A 12792-nucleotide genomic window follows, 5' to 3' on the forward strand; every position below is an offset into this window, starting at 1 on the left:
GAACAAAAAGTAAGAGAGGTTAACCTGTGTTTAGCCCTCCTGCGTCTAGACCTGAACCTACAAAAAGCTAAGTAAGTGCTACTCTTAGCACAGTACACAGCATGTACCCTCAGGAGAAGAACAAAGTGCCAACGTATTTGAAAAAGATACTGGAAAAAACACACACAGCAAAGTTTCCATGTGCAACCTGCCTTCAAACAAACACATATATATACACAAACACAGATTTATATATGGAAGACAGGATTGAGACTCCCTGGGTGGGAAGCCATCTACAGAATAAAGCAACGACCAGGTCTTCACACCAATTATTGAGGTGATGCAGGTTTCATGAGTCTCTTTTCTGCATACACATTGGCTGTGATACTGCTTTTCAAGACTGAGTTAGAAACTGAAACAGAAGCTGAAAACTAACGCAGAGGAAGCAGACACAGACTTTTTGGTACGCAGCCCTGAAATACTGAACATTTTATGGCAAGTAACATTTTTGTTGTTTCTGTTAATGAGATATTCCTACCCCAAGAGAAAAAGAGGAATTCAGCAGAGACAAATGCTCATCAATTCCTCTTACGCTGTCACTTTAGGGACAGCTGCAAATATTGACAAAGGACAAGGAATTTTTGTCAGGAGGGAGTTGGGGGATGAGGGCTGGGAAGTGACTTCGAGTACAATTCACTGCACAGACACCTGAAAGGCACCACACGTATCCAAGTCTGCATGCACAAAGTCTGTCTACTCCTAGAAAAATAAAACTATTAAATTTAGAATTTGCAAATAATTACAGGAAACCTGAAAGTGCCTTGATCTATGGCAGGGTTTGATTTACATCTTCACAGCTTCAAAGAGCTGTCTCAGCTTCCTCTGAACTAATGTCCAACTGCTGGTTTTGGGCATCTCTTGATTGTTTTTCCCCCTCTAACTCTGCCTTAAGAATTTTTGAGCACATAAAACATGTTTGAGCACAGCTGTCACAATATTTTCCTCTCAAAAAGCAAACAATTCTAAATCTCTCTCTGGAGCCACCAGAGTATTAGGGTCTTATGCAGCACCATATTTACAGCTTCTCAGTCAGTTCTTTTTTTAAAGATAAAGTTAATACAGTATAACTTAGCTCCACCATTCAAGACTGAATTTCTGTATTAGGATGTTTCTCGTAACCAGTAGTAGGAAATCAGTAACTTAGGAAAATGCATTTTGGAAAATTTGTTCTTCTTAACATCCAATGTGCACAAAGAAAACAGCAATCATTGTATGAATTCCAGCACTTGTGTCCACGAAACACCACAGAAAACTCAATGTTTGCAGCATAGGAGAAAAAAAAAACCCAACAAAACCAAATGTTGAGAGGAAAAGAGAGGCTTACTACAATTTATGAATTGTATGAAACAAAAACTGAAACAAATTTTATGAAAAAAAATTGAAACGAACACCAAGTGTGAAAAAAAGTCCAAGAAATGTTTCTATAGAAAACAGGGCATTATTGCTCAGACAAAACTGCAAAGAATACGAGCTGAGAGATGCTTCTGAGCAAACAAGCAGAAGGCTGATGAGAACGTGGGCCATTGTCACCTCCATAATGTAAAATTAAAAGCTGATAAAGACTGGGAATACCTTTTACAGTTCTGTAGGAGGGCTTTTACTAATTAGAAGGCAGCTACTGTCTGCCCCCAGTCTACCAGAAAACAGAACCAAATATTTACTACTTTACTGACATTTTGACAAATTTAAAAGATGACAAACGTGTTGTATTTGTGTTCATACATTTCACTTCTAACACGCAAATAGAAACAAATGTTTAGGATGTACATATAATTATTTTTTTTCAGCCTAAAAGAAGTCTGTTATGTCACACTTTTTTCTCACTGGAATCAGGAAATAGGAATGAAAGCTCATATGAAGAACAATTTGCCAGAACTTCAGCCTTTGGAGTTGTAAAGAGAGACTCAAAATTGACTGTGGACTAGATGATCTCCACTTAAAAAATTAAAACAGGAGATACGGGAGCAGGAAAAGTAAAAACCCTTTACTTCCACACCATCCAAATATCTGCTAGTGAATTGCAAACTGTACTGCACAATGCAAAGGATTGCCCAAATTAAAAAGCCAAGCTTAAGGCAAGTAAAACATCTGTTTTATGATGGAGCTTAGAGCACAAGCGATACAAAAATATCAACCTGATTCAAAAAGAGAGTACAAATTTATCATTGTTGGGTGGTACATTTATTTTAAAGTGGAATATTATGACAACTGAAAATAAAGTCTCTATCCATTTCCAAATGATGCTGAAAAATCACTTCAGCTGTTATGTTGTTATAAAAGCAACATATCAATCATTTCACAGTAATACTGCACTTGATTCAGCACCAATGCCAGCTATATGACTCACGTTAAGTACAGCTACGTACACACAGTTTCACTTTATGATCACTAATTTGCACTATTTAATAGCAGTATATTCAGTGTCTGGATGTGCTGTTTGAATACTGCTACAGACACATATGAGAAAGAACAAAAAGAAGTTTTGCAGACTTCACCGGTCTTCCATTGTGAAACCTCTCTATTAATAGGCACGTTAGCCCATGATGGAAAAGATAAAAGTTATGTTTTATGACTTTCCTGGATTTCTTTGAAATAAACAAGGTACCCTTTTAAAGATAAGTGCGTGAATGATTTCATGAACAGTAAAAATATGTTGTTAACCAGCAGATTCTGTTGAGGACGGCACAAACACAGCCAGCATTTCCTGTTACTAATTCCTCTGCTGAACAAGTACAGTGACACGAGCTGAACTTTGGGCACAGAAAAGATTTTCTTCATATGCAAAGTATGAGGTGCTGACAAAAAGTTAGGGGAGTTGTGTCAGTGACCCTCAAAACACAAAGCAGTTATTCTCCTGCATATGTCTAAAGATAGTTAATTAATTGGTTTTTTAAAAAATTAAACAAATGTGAGAAGTGTGAGCAGCAATATGATCCTCAATGCATAATAAACAAAGGTAAGACCTGCTGCTTCTCAGTTCATCTCCCAGAACAGCCACCACTCCATGGCTGAAGGCTACAAATATTCACTTTTCCCTTTTATCCTAAACTGAAAAATATATCAACATTTTTAAATGTAGAAATAACAGCTCAAAAGTCCATTGCCTCAAGAACTATGCAGATAAGACTTACATTCAAAATTCATTCAGAAAAGGATCTTTAAACTCCAGTCATTCACCTTATCACCATAAAGTATGGCTTCAGTTCCATTGGGCAAGTTGAAGGAAAGGTGAAATTGTTGTGCAAAAACCAAACTCAGAGTTCGGATTGTTTTAAGTTTCAGTGTTGCTAAGTTCCTTTCATCATTCTACAAACACTTTGGAACCTTTTACTATGGAAACAATTTTAATCTGATATCCTTTGTGATTGTTTCATATATATGACTGCAAAGGAGGAATGAACTGATTTTAATTAATTTCTTTTTCCAGTGAAATAAAATTCCACAGTACTGAGAATTCAAATGGACAATTGTCATCTTGATAGCCATTCATTACAAAGCTCTCATTTCTAGGAGAATTATATTCTTTAGCTAATGCTATCCATCCTTAGATTCATAATTTGAACGAATGCTCGTGTATTTAGAGGCACATTCTCCAGCTCTATGTATTTGTACTCTCCAGCTGTGCCTTTGTTCAGATCAGAGCCTCCCTGTGTCTGGCCACGCTCTCCACCATCACCTGAAGAGCATCCAGGTCAATGGACGCTCTTTCTTTATGGGTTTGTTGGAGAACTGCAGTCCAGGAGCACGACACTGAACTAGAACATCCATTTCTATGATCTGATACAGAAACCCCTCCGTCTGACCCCATATTATCTCCTTACTCATGTAAAACTTTTGAACTGCTTGTCTGTAGCAAAGAGCTTCATCGAAGCTGCTCAGGAAATGTCAAGAGAAAGAACTAGAAGAGGTATCTTTAGTCTGTTAGTCAGAACTAGGAAAACGCAGAAGTGCATGCATACTTGGCTTTGCAGTTCTCTGATTCTAAAAGTAATTCTGCACCCACCCACAATCTTCTTGGAGAAGTTTACGAGTTGACCTAAGAGTTTAAAATTGCTACAGAGTATTTATGTTATTTAAAAAAAATCTGTTTGTAAAGTAAGACTCCGTATAACAGAAAAACCACGGAATGGGTACAGCTTCAGGTAAGCTTTGCTGCTTTGAACACCTGCAAGGGTAAGATCCCAAGCAGGACCAGCTGCCTAAATATGAATGTGCAACAGGCACTTGGTACTTCCCAGTCCTGCCTCCCAAACTGTTGCTGTTCTGCTAAAACAACCTGACACCTGCCTGTAGCTGCCTCACCCTGCCAGTGCTGGCTGTGCACCTGAGAGGTGCCAAGGGCCTTCCCAGCACCACTGATGGGCGCGTGGGAGGAGGGAAGAACTGCAGAGCAGGAAAAGGCACCCAGGAGGGACGGACATTCCTGCACTGGAGTGAGGGCAGTGCACCTTCAGACATGAGGAGAACAGCTCTCTCAGGCTTCTAAAACCAAGCAGCAGAGCAGATAAAACAGAGCTGCTTTGTTTCCCCATTAACTGTATACCAGAAGGGGAAAAGTGAATTTGGATATAATCTGGGAATCCTCAGAAACTGCACATAATGAATTACACTTCAGGGAGTATCATCTACATATTCCCCACAACAGATAGGCTATTTCAGCAAGCAGGAAACAACAAATCTTTATTTCTGCTAATTCTGTTATCATTGCCCCTTAGGCCTGTACAGCTCATCTACTCTCCAATTTTAGCTGTGTGCATCCCCAGAAAAATAATCTTTCTGAAACAGCGTCCTTTTCTGCCCTTCTTTTTCAAACATACAAATCTCATCCTGTGTAAGAAAAAGCACTGAAACATTTAAAAGGGCTAAAACAGTAATTCCTGTAAATGACAGATTTTTTTAATGAGCACCACTTAGCAGAGAGCTCAATTTGGATTGCTACGGTAGAGAAAGTTTGTTTTCCCATCAGTAATGAACTCTGCCTCTGTACTCCAGTGTAACAAGATGCTCAGCTCCCAGGATAACTATCAGGGAAGAGCTCCTGTTTTATTCTGCAGACAAAGCAGATACCATACTTAAGGTTTTGTCCCTAGGAGCTGAAACCATAACAGAAGACCAGTTTTGTTAACAGTTTAAGGAAATAACCTTTAAAAAGTTCCCAAATGATAACATCATGACCTACAGCAATTTTGATACAAGTTTCCTGTGGCCATAATCACCTTCATGGTACATATAGTTGTTTTCTCATCTATTAACAGCCTTGTAATTCCACAGCCCCTTTATGTTGGAACACTAAATCAGCTTTGGAGGGAAATTTTTACACCAATGCAAACAACTTCTGTTAATAGGCACGATGCTATTTAAATCTTTTAGTGCCTATAGACAGCAGGCATCAAGAACACATTTCTGACCCCCAGGCACAGCATCAGAGAAAAACCAAAACAACAACTATAAGGTTTATTTCTTAATTACAACGAGCTGTCTGCAAATTCAGGGCATAATAGCCTTGAACTGATCTCACTCATCTTCAATGTAGGAAATTAATACTGAAGTTGTTTCTGCATAATCAGCTAATAGTAGATAAACATTTACTGGAAGGACTTTTGAAAAACGCCTCATTTCTACTTCTAATTTATCTCAAGCTTTGTCATTAGAAGGTTCCCTGTAGTACATTATCCAAACAATAATGCATAAAGTTGGTTCCAGATCTGTTGTCCTCCTTAATTTTTCCAATGCTCTTCACCAGAAATCAGCAGAGGGGTCACGGTTCATTGAAAATAAGCAAACACTAAACACAGTGTCCCTTCCCAAGCACAGCCATCCCTGTGGCCAGTGTGCAGAAAACTGCAAGTGTTCTTCTAACCACCTCCCAGATCTAAAGTCATTAGGAGGGCTGCTTGGTTTTTTTACAAGATACTTACAAAACATGTAGACATACACATACACTAATGATAACCCAGTAATAAAAGAAGAGAAAAATGAGAACTGGTCTCCATCTGCTAACAATGTAGGCAGTGCACTTAGCACCCAGCGTGCTGATGTTTACTGAAATGGCAAAGGTTACTCATTAGCCATGGCACGGGAATGACTAACACTCCAAGGACCCTGTTTGTGTTGGCTTCATGATTTATGCCACAGCAGTAGTAAGCAATGATAAAACACAGTGTAATTGTATGTCTGTAAAAAGTTCTGAACATGCAAAACTTAAGAGAGGTTTTTAATCATAGGCAACACAAACACCTATGATCCAGCGATCACATTCTGAGACTTACGAAACAAAAAGAACTTAATTTTTGATTATTTTGATTAATTTGAGCATATGGTCTCCACTCAGTGTAACAGCATGTGTGTATATATATATACATATATATATATATCTCCATACATACAAGATGACAACCAGCATCACTCAATTTCCACACATCAGCCATTTCTAGATACAGTTACAAGTCTGAAAGCACAGGAGGTTACGTGGCAAATACCTAACAGGACCCCATCAAACAAACTCAAGAAATCCAACATGCAGGTTCCATATCCAGCAAAGGAGAACACACAACTCTTCAACATCTCAGTTCTCCAGAATAAATCCCATCCTCACTCCCAGCTGATGAATCTGTTACATTAAGTTTTGACTCTTCATCAGTTCCAGAGAAAATGGAAACAAGCTGAGTTCAATACAGAGCCTTCAACACCAAGCCACAGAAGAGACTAAGCTTTGGTGCTGTCAGGAAGTGAACTGCTTCTGAAAGCTTGAAAGGAAAAGAGTTTCCTTTTTTTTCAGGCTATCTGGAACTGTAACAGAGAAGCTTTGAAAATACCAGTTACTGACAGAAAATCAGAATCCAGCTAGACTGGCAACAAGAGCGCCCAGCTCAAGTGCCCGTTCTGTGCCAAGGGCAGGTGGAGTCAGACATCCCTGGCTCGAGGAAATCAGAGAAAGAAGCTCCAAAACTTGCTCCATATAAGTAAATAAAGATTACTCAGCAACACGAATATGAGAAATGCCTCATCTCCTTGCACACCAGAATGCTCTTCACAAAGTCATCTGTCTTTCTCTCCCCTTAGGGACTTTTTATGGAGATTAATTTTTATGCCTCATTTCATTATTATTCAAGAAACTGCTTTAGGTTTTGTGTTCTAATATAACAGCAACAGTTAAGTTAGAAACTGCAGTTTTAGGATGCATTTTCCCCACCATTTTAGGATTCATTTCAACTTTTAAAACACCTTGAAATTACTCTCAATGTAGAAGTTACAAGTAAAGGAGTTTTCATCCCCTGGATGGTATTTTTTTCCTGACATTCAATTAACCCTGTATCACTGATATTAATATTTCAATTTCCACTAAAGTTGTATTTCTGGTGCTTTTTCGTTGCTCAAACAGGTTTTTAAATTTATTAAAGGTACATTAAGGTAAAACCAATGGCATTTAATACAGTGAATTAAATGAACAGGTAACACCTACAAGCTATTCAACAAAAGTAGAGAAGCATCTAAATTACTTCTCCTGTCAAGTATAAATACTAGTGACACTACTGTATTGCATAATGCTAACTACAGCTATAATTTATACACAAAGATTTCCATGTTATAGTGTATCAAATTTCAAGATGTATGAAGGCTTTCAGGTAATAAACAGAAAACACTTAAACATCAACAAATAAAAAAGATTTTTTCTGAAGTTAGATGGCAAAGGCAGACTTTAGCTTCATCCACGTGAACTGATTTTTAAGCCTACCAGTAAGGACTTTTTTTAAAGGAATTAATATTAATGTGGTTTCAGCCATAGGCGGAGATGGATGAGGACTGAGATCTGCTCATTTAAGCGCAGTCTCCTCATCATGAAATGCAACAGAAGAGTCTCAAGAACAGGCTTATCAAAGTGCCAAGATAAGAATATAACTAATATCTCCTTTTTACTTAAGCAGCATCAAAATCTTACTTTCCATCCATCAGAAGTACCATTTAACATAATTTTCCTTTTATTTTACTCAGAGATCAACTGACACTTAGCACACTTATGTCTCTTTCTTAGTTATTTGTTTGATTCATGGAAAGCAGAACAATAGTAAGGTACAACATGTTGGACAGTCATTTTGGAGGCAGCTACCACTGACAATTCTACCATAGTCTAAAAGCTACAGCTGTACTACAGAATAATTGTGTGCATATGTAACAGCTCAGCCAAACATCACTATGCTGTGTCCTTGGTCTAGAAACCACAAAAAGTAAGTTAGTAAGATGGCAGGTTGAGGGAGGGGCAAGTCTACCTCTTACTGATTTCAATAAACTTTGAATATGCCACTTATCAATACTTCAGCAAAATGCTCAATGTTTTAGAGTAAGTATCCACCTGGTAAAATATGACAGTGCTCTTGGAGAGCATCGCTGAGACACTGGGAAGGTGCAGAAGCCCTCGAGAGGCCGTGGTGGCCTGGCAGGGCTATGGGAAGGTTGATCTGCTGGTCGCTGGTGACCTCTGTCACCACACATGACAGGTTTGCATGCTGCCTAGACTGAAGTTACATACAGAGCCTGTTGCTCTCCAGTGGGATTTTGATTCGGTCATACCAGCATCACACAGAAAGGCAGCACTGGTAATGAATGGAAGGTTCATAACCAGCTGTATTTCTGTATCAATTGAGTGTAAGACAGAATCAGCCTCTACAGGAGAGCAACAGCATCACTTTAACACATGGCCACCTAGGATTTCACACAACCTGAGCAACCTGATCTGCTTGAAGATACTCCAGCTGACTGCAGGGGAGTTGGACTGGATGAGCTTTAAAGGTCCCTCCCAACACAATGACTCCACGAAATTCTCCTTACTGTTTCAGTCCTGTGACATTTATTGGTAACTTCCACGTAGGTTTTAGAAACATAAGGTGTCATCAACTTGTGTATGTAACACACAGAAATCTTGGGAAATCTGAAGTCTGTACACTGGGATTATAACGGATCTTTAAAGGTGAGCAAAGGAAAGGTGACAAAGCAAACACTCTATTTCCTTAACTCATATAAAGGCTGCACAAGTATTACAGTACTGTATGCACCTACTACTGTAAAACACTAAAGAAACGAAACACAATGGAGACTACAATACGTAAAATTGCTTCCACCAACAATTGCCAAACTTTGTTTGACTTGATCCTATTCTCATTAGCTTTGAAGGCAGAAAATTTTGGACCTCAAATCAGTAGACTCACGGCTGGGCCTTTAGAGAAAAAGCAAAACTGTATTAAGTCTGTTTGATCTCACAAAAGTTACCATTAACTCGGTTGTGCTGAATTATCAAGTATAAACAATGGGCACATCTAAGTGAAGAAGCAGCAGACCAGAAAACAGAAACTCCTGAATTTCAGACGTAGTTCCATCACCAATTTATATCTGGTCTTTAAAACATTTCAGGATCTGGTCCCACTACAGTTGTTGGGAGATACTGGCAGCCATTGTGACAGAAGCAAAAACATCGTTCTCTCAGTCTGTAAAATGGGAACACAAAATATTCCTGACCAAATGGAGACGACTGTTCTTCCATATTCAAAGCCCTGAGATTGTGATAAATTAAGCAGCATTATGCTTCTTACATTTTTCAGATTAAGATCATTTAAAAATTAAATGCATAGCGTTTAGACCTCATGAATCACATTGAAATAATGTCCTGCCTGCTCCAATTAACATCAACACCAATGCTCCGAATTTCCTATCCCAATGGAAAGAAAGAAGTGTCCATTTACCCATTCCCAAGCCATTACTGCAGAGCTCAGTGTTGCACACCTCCGTGTGTCACTACAGGCACACGTGTCAGCAACCAGGCAATTGCTTCAGTTTCCAAAACTACCATTTTAACTATGACGCCACATCAAATGAGTAATAGATTTCCTTTGCCACAGTTTTCCTCAGATGACACTGCTTTCATAGAACTCTGAACACATTTCAATGGCTTTTTTACACATAAGCCATCAATACAGTATGTTCATTTACTTCCACATCTGACTACTTGAAGTGTGGAGAGTAGTAATTTGCATTCCTACATTCTTGAAAGCTGCTTTTAATAAGGATTTTCTCATTTTCTATTTATACACATCTTTTAAATACTTAATTTTGGCAACTAAAGGAAACTGTTCTCTTTAAAATAAAGGATTTTTATTGCAGTATTTGAAATGTAATTTTCTTGGGATCTTATTTGGTTTTGATTGGGTTTTTTTAAAGACCAGTTATTCAGAAAACTTCTAACTATTCTTTGAAACATAACTGTGATATAACAACAACAACAAAAACCAACCAACCAACAAACCAATTACACACCACAACAATAAAAAAAGGCAAGACCGAGAGAGGTTCCTAAATTCCCCAGCAGTTTAGAGATTTGAGTTCTTAAAACAAACCAACAAGCCCAAATCCCCATGGCACACAGTTATATTAAAACCACAGTATCAACTTCTGATGAATTTACGTTATCAATATGATATCTGTAGGAATAGCAGGTTGATAAGAAGACTGCATTTCATCTGTGAAGAAGTGCTTGGAGATTAATCCACAGCATTAAGGTCACGTATAAAATAAGCTTTGAAAAGAAACCACGGACAAGAAAGAAGGAAATCTATTGGGCTGTGTCTCACCCTGTGATGTATAGCTCTTCCCCTACTACAGTTTATCTTGCTATCTGTGATTCACAAAGTGCTCTCTACAACACCAGGAATTCCATGCTTCAGGTATCAAATTGCTTTACGTTACACTTCGCAATTAACAGCTAAAATCCAGGCACTAGGAGTGGAAGGGGTTTGTTACTGCAAAACCATTTGGAGACACAGGAGATGCCTGAGATGCTTGCCCCACCACACGGACAGTTGGTATTTATTCCACAGTACGGTGTATCTGACTCGTTAATTATCAGGGAAGCATCAGCACAATCAAGATGGGTATCTACAACCTTTGGATATTGGGAAAGCAATCAATAAAAGACTATCACGAAGATAGCTACAGCCTAAAAAGGTAGCATATATTTAAGCCAAATAGAGGGGAAGGCGGGGAGTTCTTGGCATTGATTTCAGTATTAGAACACATAAAGCTCCGATCTGCTAAGGTAAACGTGTTGCCATTCAGCACCCTAAGAGCACAGAGTTAATACTACCGAGGCAGGTTCCTCACTATGTACCACAATCATATCCACGGCTGGTCTAGCATACATCAACCTCAACCCGTCAGTCTCGAGCTACAGCTGTAAGGGATTTTAGAGAAAAAGCAGCTGGAAGCAGCAGAGCAGTGTAACGACTGTATGTACACACGCCTTGACTAAAAGAGATCACCAGATCGCACTGTCAGTGGCAGCAAAATACACCGAACACCCGCTTAGCAGATTACGCCTGAGGAGCGGGGAGGAACCGGGCTGCTCCATCCTCCAGCCGGGAGCGAGCGCGGTCCCGCCGCCCCGGCGGAGCCACCGCACCCCTGCGCGCCCGGAGCTGCGGCTGTTCGTGTGAGCGGCCGCGGAGCGCCCCGCCTTGCGCCGCGCCCCGCGGAGAGCCGCGCACCGCCGCCCCGCTCCGCCCGGGGCCGGGGCCGCTGCCGCCCGCCGCGATGGCAGCGCGGCCGGAGCGCCGCTCCGCGCCGGCACACGGCACCCGACACACGGCACCCGACACACCGCGCCCGGCTCACCGCGGCCCAAGGAGATCGCGGCAGGCATGAGGGGCGCCGGGGCTCAGCCCCGAGCGCAGCATCGCTGCCGGGTGCCGCTCCCGCAGCCCGGCACCCGCCCGCCGGCACCCGCCGCCCGCGCAGCGCACAGGGAGCCGCCCGTACACACCCGTACACACCCAGTGCCGTGCACAGAAACCCTCCGGCAGCGGGGCAAGGCACCCCGGCGGCGCCCGCCGCTCCCCTGGCCGCCCCGGCGCGGGCGCCGCTGCCCTCCGCGAAAAGCGAAGTTCGGGCGCCCGCGGCGCCGCTCCCGCTCCCCGGCAAACTTACCGAGCGCGGCCACCGGCTGAACTTTCAGCAGCGCTCCGGCTCAGCCCCGCCGACGGCTTCGCCCATCGCCTCTAGGTGCGGTGCCCGCGCCCCGCTCCGCGGCCGCTGCGTTACGGGCCGATGTAAATCCACATCCCGCTGCCGCGGCTCCCCGCAGCCCGCCCCGGTCCCTGCGCCCCGCCGGGGACGCGCCGGCTGCTGCTGCCGCGGCTGTGCCCGCCGCGGGCGCTGCCAGCCAGCCGTGAGGGGATGCGGGGCCGGCGCGGCGCAGCCCCGCCGCTGCTGCCGCCGCCGCTCTCCGGCGGGTGTAGTGTCAGCGGCGCCGCTCGCTCTCAGGGTGGGATTTTTCTTCTTTTTTTTTTTTCTCTCTTTTTTTTCCCCTTTTCGGCTCCTCCGCTGTTAATGAGCATGCCCGGGAGAGCCGCGCAGGCGCCATGCCCAGCGCCGCGCCTCGAACTGGCGGGCGAGGGCTGTGGGCACTGAGGGCGCTGAGGCGACTGAGGAGGCTGAGGAGGCTGAGGGGACTGCGGGCGCTGAGGAGGCTGAGGGCTGAGGAGGCTGAGGGCGCTGAGGGCTGAGGAGGCTGAGGGCTGAGGAGGCTGAGGGCTGAGGGCGCTGACGGCTGTGGGCAGTGAGGGCGCTGAGGGCTGAGGGCGCTGAGGGCTGAGGGCAGTGAGGGCGCTGACGGCTGTGGGCAGTGAGGGCGCTGAGGGCTGAGGGGACTGAGGAGGCTGAGGGCGCTGAGGGGACTGAGGGCGCTGAGGGCGCTGAGGGGGCTGAGGG

The 12792-nt window shown here is 42.8% G+C and overlaps 1 protein-coding gene across 1 annotated transcript in view; it reads right to left on the reverse strand.

Moving 5' to 3' along the window:
• The window catches only part of TENM1 (teneurin transmembrane protein 1), a 209518-nt gene extending 197371 nt beyond the window's left edge, over positions 1–12147 (reverse strand). Inside the window, exon 1 of the mRNA XM_063416608.1 lies at positions 12010–12147. The gene's annotated coding sequence lies outside the window, so the exon portion shown is untranslated. The remainder of the gene's footprint in view (positions 1–12009) is intronic.
• Between the last annotated feature and the right edge of the window lie 645 nt (positions 12148–12792).

This window comes from Prinia subflava, chromosome 20 (genome assembly GCF_021018805.1).
Source record: "Prinia subflava isolate CZ2003 ecotype Zambia chromosome 20, Cam_Psub_1.2, whole genome shotgun sequence".
Lineage (NCBI taxonomy): Eukaryota > Metazoa > Chordata > Aves > Passeriformes > Cisticolidae > Prinia > Prinia subflava.